We start from the raw sequence: 8,729 nt of genomic DNA on the forward strand, positions 1-8,729 counted from the left end.
GAGGCACATCATCTGTGTGTTGCTCTGCAAGTTGCGTTTTTCTGCTTCTTTCAAAAGAGTTCGGATGACTGTGGAAACTTAAATGTCTCTTTTAGACTCTATTTTATATAGTGCTGTCTGTCCACTTTTACCCTGGAAACGCAGTAAGCATCGATGGATCACAATCACATAGTGATCCATCAAAATTGGTTTTACAGTTTCAACTATAAAAACCTGAGATGTTAAATCTTAGTCTCTCTGAGGCTATAGTAGTAGAGTTGTTTTTTGTTTTTAATCTTTTTCTATTTCAGTATGACACAATAGTTGTAATTCTTTGCCATGAATGTATTTTGAATAGAAAAGTCTGCATAATTTATGTCATTTGCTCTTCACATTACAGAAACAAAGATTCTCTATGGAACTTGACTGTATGCTGAAGTGGCAGCCCTCAAGGACTGGAGTTTGAGACCCCAGGCACAGTTTGTCCCTTTTTAATACATAATTTATTATAAATAATTATAAAGAAGGAATCTTATAATCATTTTTAAACTGCAACACTCAAATCTATTATCTAAAACTAATATATTAAGTTATTTTATGTTTGCATGTCCACTGTTTGGTACACTTGTTTCTTACTCAAGCAGATGTTGGGGCCAGTGAGGGAAGGAAGAGACAAAGATAAAGTTAAAGTATGCTTCAGCATGACTAAAGGCTAAATGGCTCTATCTAGTGCGGAAAAGAAGCTAGTGTCAAGAGTTTGTTGGCATTAATCTAAATAAAATCCATCTCATCAATTAGACAAATTTTCTTCAGGACACACAGTTCTCATGCCTTTCCTCTTAGAGGTCCTGGCATTTCATATGTACTGGGTCCCATTACTCATGAGTACATGGCAGTATAGCTGTATGGAAGGTGGCAGCGTGCCTAATGCTGATGTTGCAGCTGTGAACCATTTCATCTGGGTTACTGGTTAGCAATGATTTTATTTACTATTGTAGCCCTTCGTAATAAAGCTTGTGATTTATTTGACAACATTCACAAAGTAATTCATAACTTAAAACGGCAGTTCATAATAATACTCAATTTATTTGCAATCCACAGCTTTAAAAATTATGTAGTATGTGAAATGTAATGATTACCTTAAGGATATTTGTCATTAAAGAACAATGAACAATCAAATGGGCTACAATTCATTATGAAACAAATATTTGCTTCCCTTGCAGTTAATGTGAAAGACATGACATGCTGAGGCTCCACTTTCACCTGCAAGCATAATAATCACTTAACCATATGAGCCTACAAAATAATATGCCGTTACAATGTAACAGTGCACCTCTGCAGTGTAATTACAATATAAGAAATGGGGATGGTGTCATTTCATTTTTGAACGTTGTTCAGTGGAAAAACTGTCAGCTTTACTTTAACTCTGTTCTCTTCACACAGACAGACCAGTACAGCATACTTGTCACTAGAGATGCTGCAGTAATCGGACTCATGCTCCACTCGTGAACCCTAACCTCTGGAAACATTCAAATTCCAGCTAATTCACTTTAAATTTTTAAACTTTGGCCTGAACAAGATGCAGTCTTAACATATTTCATCACTGAATGAGACCTGATTAAATAAAATGACCAAATGTTGATGCTAAATGTGATTTCAGACTGCCTTGTCTTTCTCTAAAGCAACACCAATAGAAACCAAAAAGAGATACCTCCAACTTTGACACCAGCTTCTACAAGGGCTCTACAAAGCTATTTAATGTGCTGAGGTTTCTGCAAATTAACACCTTTTGTGTATCCCAGTGGAAGCTCTGAGTCAGAGGGCAGCGTGACACTGAAAGCTGTGACCAAGACTGATCAAGGATTCTACATGTGCCACCACCCAATAGCAGGACGGACTAATGACCTCTGGATTACTGTTAAAAGTACTGAAAAGCACACCGGTGCAATCCCACTGACACGGCAGAATTCACAGCTCAACGTGAAAATGAGTCTTAAAGGGAGTGATGAAAGCATGATGCCATCAAGTCAACTGCTTGCTGATGGGCAGTGGCAACAAATATTGTGTGTGTGTGTGAGTGTGTGAGAGACCCTTATGCTGATGCGCCTGCCTTGTAGGAAAGTCAAACTGCACAGTAATTTTTACTCTACTTTATTTCTTATGTCTGGTATTTGCCTCGCAGCAAATCCCCAAAGGAAAACATTTCACTTTCCCAGACAACTTAACCTGGTTTAAACATGTAATAGTGGATATGGTAACATTGCTGTTCTGGCACTTCTCAATATTCAGCTGCCTCCCCAGAGAATCAAAACCTGAGGTCACACCCAGTCCATCTCCAAAACAATGAAGGTACGTACTACAAGAAAAGGCTTTTGTGTTTCTGTTCATGGAGTGGAACTTTAGAACAGTCTGAATATGGAATTAAAGCAATGTCCAAACATAAAACTGTTCAAAAAGAGTTATAAAAATATGATCTTCTTGAACTATAAAGAAAAGGAAAATATTTAAATTAAGTGAATGTCTCTATTTAAAAAACAAACAAAAAATTCATGATGTGATTATATAGTATATCAGAAATCTGTTCACTACTTTTTATTACAAATTATATCAGTAAGGAAGCTGACTAAATATTAACTGATAATTTATGGCAAAGGGGTGGGATTAAATAAGTGTATACTTCTTCCCACTCCCTTTCAACGTGTAAATTAATCCGAATGTTTTTTTTGTATGTAATTTGTATAGTATTTTTTTCTCTCTTATTTTCTTTTCTAAATGTACTTGTATATTGTTTACATGTTGAAATAAATTATCAATCAATCAATCATACATACATATATAGTGTAAATGTACCCGGTAGCATATGTAATGCACAATGCAAAATCATTTTAGATGGATTTTACTTTTCAAAATATTAAATATTTCTTTTACGTCAGCATTTTAAAGGGGCTTTCAAGGCTAAAACTACAACACTTTGAACAATAAGTCAATAGATGAGATAATCAGGAGTACTCCATCAATAAGTAGCTCCAAAGTCAACATTACAGAAGCACTGATGTCCTCTTTACTGAGAAGATGTAGTACTCATTGCAAAATGCACCAGTGGGATCAGTTTGAGCATTTTTTTAAAGGGACCAACACTAAAAATCCCAATAATGCAGAATTTTAAGTGGGGGTGGGGAGCACACACTAAAAAATCCACTTCACAAGTGATTAACATATATTTCACCAGCAGGGGGTAATGAAGCGACAGTGCTCTTCAATACTTCTAAACTGTAAGGGAATTTGAGTTGAGACTGTTTAATCATACACAGGTAAAACTAACATTTTCTTTTCATGCACACAACGAACTAAAGACAATCACATCTCAATGATAACGGAAGACTTCAACTGCAATTCATAAGACATTAACAACCCAAGAGTGTTTCTTGAATGCCATGTCAACAATTTGGTTGTCAGTGCATAATTTGCATGTTTTCTGAGTGTTTTTGGAGCTAACACTAGCCAGCTTGGTAAACCAGTAACCAGTGCAGCCAAATACATTAACCAAATACATTAACATAATGAGTGCCAAGTATGAAACGCATAAAACACAGTTTTATTGACCAAACTGGTCTGTTAGTAAAATTAACTGTATTTTTATTTTTCCAATAAAGAGCAAGCTTATTGGCACTGAAGACATAAAAGCAGTAAAATAAAGAGCTGCATTTAAATAATAGCTTTTGTAAATATATTCTGGTGTTCCTGAACTCTAGGAAATATTCAAACATTTTAGAAATGTCATGACACAACTGTTTGGAAGTTAAACACTAAAGACTTTAATTGTTTATTCATCACATTATGGTCACAGAGACCTGTCTCTAACAATGACCACAAACTTGCTCAGGGTCAGCTTGTTCTATGTAAAGATAGTTACTGTTGGCTGCCAGCTGTCTGGCAATCAAGAGTCAGTGGAAAATAAGGAGGCTGCTAAGGTCACCATAATCTATCAAGTAGATATGTTGCAGCAGGCCATGAATAAATACATAGAAAGACAACAGAGGAAACAATTGGTACTGTGGCTTGCTTAGCTAGCATGTAAACACTTTAGTTGAATGAAGAAAGAAGAAAAGTCTCAAGGTCCAGCTTCACTTCCATTCTGTGGTGACAGGTTGGACATGAACACAGGACACACCACAGATTGTCCCAATCAAATGGATCTTTATCTTACGATAACAAACACCTTTAGATGACTTATATTCTCCACACCATTTCTAGTTGTACAAAACTGTATTTATATACAAATTTATGTGGACACATGGAAAGTAATTTACTAGAAATGTGATCAGAAGTCTGCATGTTTGTTACATCTTTGTAATGATGTTCAAAAAGGCATAATTGGTTTTAGTATTTTTTGTGTTAAGGTTTTAGTATTTCAAGGGTAAATCTGAAACTTTATAATTGCAGACTGCACTATGTGTTTATCACTGTAAAGTGTTTTGGCCCTTGTCGCTGCTTATCCAAAAACCAGCCTGCCAAAGAAACCAGCTCCAACTTTGACACCAGGGTCTACAAGGGTTATAAAAGTTTAGCTTTATGTTCTGAAGTTTTCTGAGATTTGAAAAAGTACACAAACCCTACGTGTATCTAAACCTGCCATCAAAAGCACTGTTACTCTGAAAGCAGTGACCAATTTGTATTATTGTTAAAGGTATTAGAAAACACATAGGAGAGAAAGAAGTAAAACAGCAGTTGAGTTTTATTAACCTTCATGTCTTCACAGCTCCATCTGAAAACAAGAAGAAAGGAAAAAGCCATGGTGCTATAATGGCATCATAAATCAGTCCAGTCGCCAGCTTCTAACCTCTGATTTTCTCTTCATATTCACTGACTTTCCAATAATGTCTCCTGCCACACCAGAGGAGACAAGACTTTAGACCATGTTTATCCCAACTTGGCTGGAGCTTACAAAGCCACACCCCTCCCCCACATTGGACAATCGGACCATCTCTCCCTGTTCCTCACACCTCGGTATTCTCCACTCATCCAATGTGTGAAACCTGCTGTGAGGACAATTAAAGTGTGGCCAGAGGGGACAGACGCAGTTCTCCAGGACAGATCTAAAAACACAGACTGGAATATGTTCACTCACACAGACCTGGATGTTCGTCTCCTCCTGAAGGCCCGCAACACCGCCTTTAGGTCAGGAGATGCACACGCCTACAGCACAGCCAGGGCTAATCTAAAGAAGGGCATCAAAAAAGCCAAACACCATTACAAAAAGAAGGTAGAAGAACACTTCTCCAACTCCAACCCCCGACGCATGTGGCAAGGACTCCAGACCATTACAGACTACAGGACCACCAAAGCCTCCCCCGCATTCTCTGATGTCTCCGTCCTCAACAAGCTCAACAACGCTCGTTTGCTCGTTTTGAACCCCACAATAACAACCAAAGCAGACATGACGCCAGACCACCAAACTCTGACTCTCTCCCCCACCAATGTAGGAGCGGTGCTGAGCAGGATGTTCTGGGGAGCTTGCAGGAGTGCTCACAGACATATTCAATCTGTCCTTGGCCCACGCTGTGGTACCGGCCTGCTTCAAATCCACCTCCATCGTCCCGATACCCAAAAACTCCAACCCATCTTGCCTCAATGACTACCGCCCAGTAGCACTCACCCCCATCATCACTAAGTGCTTAGAGCAGCTGGTCCTAGCATACTTCAAATCCTCCTACAGGGAGGAGGTGGATCGTTTGGCTGAGTGGTGCGACACAAACAACCTGCTGCTTAACACCGAGAAGACCAAGGAGCTCATCGTGGACTACAGGAGGAATGCTGGCCCACATCCACCCATCCACATTAAGGGGACGGCTATGGAGCGTGTGAGCAGCTTCAAGTTCCTGGGAGTCCACATCTCTGAGGATCTCACCTGGACGACCAACTGCTCCAAGCTGGTCAAGAAGGCTCACCAGCGCCTCTTCTTCTTGAGGACTCTGAGGAAGAACCACCTGTCCTCTAGTGATGTTTCGGTCACGAACGAAATGGCTCTTAGAGCCGGACGTGAACGACGCGAGCCGACTCCTTATCGCAAGCTGTGGGTTTTTTTTTCTTTCTCTCTCCCTCTCTCTCGTACTTTTTTTTTCACTTCACTCCGCACGCGAGCCTTGTGTTTTGCGCTGGGAAGAGGGGGGGGGTAGTTACACTCGCAGTAGCACAGGAACAGAGCGGGAGGGAGAGACAGAGAAAGAGAGCCAGGGACAACAACGTCACATTATAAAGGTATAGTATAGTAATCATCCACAACTATTTTCAGTTGCATATGATAAAGGATTCAGAAAGTTTATTCATGCAGGTCCATATGACAGAATATATGCATCTTTTTGTTTTCATATTTTAATTTATATTTAATTGTGTTGTGCTTTGCAGTGTTTTGTGTTGTTTCACTTTAAATTTGTTTAAAAGGAAAAAGCTGAAAATTTAAATGGTTAAAAGTTTAAATGTATATGGTTGGTTTTTGTATTATGATTTATTTATTGCATTTTATGTGGAGTGCATAAATAAAAGTATATTTACGGTGGCCCCTACAGACAAAGGACGTACAAACACGTACGAACTCTTAAGCACATAAAAACTCAAAACACGTACAAAACACAACAGAAGTGCTCCAGTGTTGAGCTTTTGTTACCTAGTGGCTACACAAGCCAGCAAGTACCAACGACCGGATTTGGTGTGTGGTAGTAACAGGTAAATGAATTTTTTTTTTTTAAAAATAATTTGAATATATATGAGTGCTTGTGTATAAATACACAAACAAAACACATATGCTTTCAATTGTGTAATTTAACTGATCTAGGTAGCTCTGTTTTAGAGGTTCAGTTAACGCTAGAAAGGTGTTTTGGAATTTGTACGTGCTTTGTCTCTAGGGGCCATATATGTTTATATATAAACATATATAAATAAAACCACTTTTTTTTACATTAGTAATTCCTTTTGTGCATCATTTTATATTATTCTTAATAGTAAATTAATTAAATCAACAAAACAACCTGAAGAGCTGGTTCGGATCCGAAAGAGCCGGCTCTCTAAAAATGGTAAATGGTAAATGGCCTGCATTTGTATAGTGCTTTTCTAGTCCCTAAGGACCCCAAAGCGCTTCACACTACATTCAGTCCTTCACCCATTCACACACACATTCACACACTGGTGATGGCAAGCTACATTGTAGCCACAGCTGCCCTGGGGCGCACTGACAGAGGCGAGGCTGCCGGACACTGGCGCCACCGGGCCCTCTGACCACCACCAGTAGGCAAACACGGGGTTAGTATCTTGCCCAAGGATATTTGGCATGCAGCCAGGAGGCAGCCTGGGATCGAACCACCGACTTTCTGATTAGTGGCTGACCTGCTCTGCCACCTGAGCTACAGCCACCCGAAAAAGAGAATCCCATCACTACTGTCCTCAGACATCCTGGTGAACTTCTATCACTGCACCATCGAGAGCATCCTGACCAACTGTATAACAGTCTGGTACGGGAACTGCTCTGCCTCGGACCAGAAGGCGTGGCAGAGGGTCGTGAAAACTGCCCAGCGCATCGCCGGAGCACCACTTCCTGCCATAAAGGACATCTACAGGAAGCGGTGTCTGAAAAGGGCTGGGAAAATCATCAAAGACCCCAATCACCCATCAGGGTGACTGGGCAGGGCAGGAGGGTGAAGAGTCCATGTGACTCTTCACCCTCCTGCCCACTGGGAGGCGCTACAGGAGCTAAGACAACCAGGTACCGGAACAGCTTCTTCCCCACAGCTGTCAGACTCCTGAACGCTGCCTCCTGACATCTGACCCACGTTGACCCACGTTAACACACACACACACACACACACACACACACACACACACACACACACACACACACACACACACACACACAATGGACAACTGTACCCTCAGACACACAATAATAACATGGACTGAACCACCACTCACAACCACTAGCACTTTATATAGCCTCTGTAGAAATTATCCACATATCTCACTTATCTTAACTGCACTACTGTATAGCTCTGTGTAAATAATCATTCTGTAGAATACGATAATTTTTAATTCTACAACTGTTTATAACTTGCATAGTTCCCATTTCTGTATAGCTGTATATCTCATATTTCTGTATAGTTTTTCTTTTTCATATTTATATCCTGTTCATAGCTTGTACTCACTACAGCCTGTACATACTTATAGAATATTCATAGCATACTTCATACCGTGTACATATTACATACCATAATAGACCCATTTCTGTAATATACTCACATATCTATATTATTGCTAATATTTATATTGTAATATATCTATATCATGGCTAAAGCACTTCTGGATGGATGCAAACTTTTGTTGCCCTGTACCTGTGACATACGCAATGACAATAAAGTTGAATTCTATTCTATTCTATAATTATTAATGCTCAGAAGATTAATGAACACCACATTTTTTAATGGTTTGACTAATGTAGTGAGATAATTATATTATTTATAATAATAATTTTTATTCTCAATAATACTAAAAAAATATAAACGAGGTCTTAAGAAACCTGTGAAACAGTGGTGATTTATAATTAATATGAATTTTTTAACCTTTCAGAACCAAAACCTGTTATTTAATATTATTAGTAACTGCTCGATATAATATTTAGAAATAAATCATAAATAGCATAATAGCACGATGTTTATGATATTATGTCTGTATTCCTGAAATTTTTGTAGATTTCTGAGGATACT

Source organism: Rhamphochromis longiceps, linkage group LG3 (assembly GCF_057381845.1).
Source record: "Rhamphochromis longiceps isolate RC_006_pf linkage group LG3, R_longiceps_female_GT1.1, whole genome shotgun sequence".
NCBI classification, from domain to species: Eukaryota; Metazoa; Chordata; class Actinopteri; order Cichliformes; family Cichlidae; genus Rhamphochromis; species Rhamphochromis longiceps.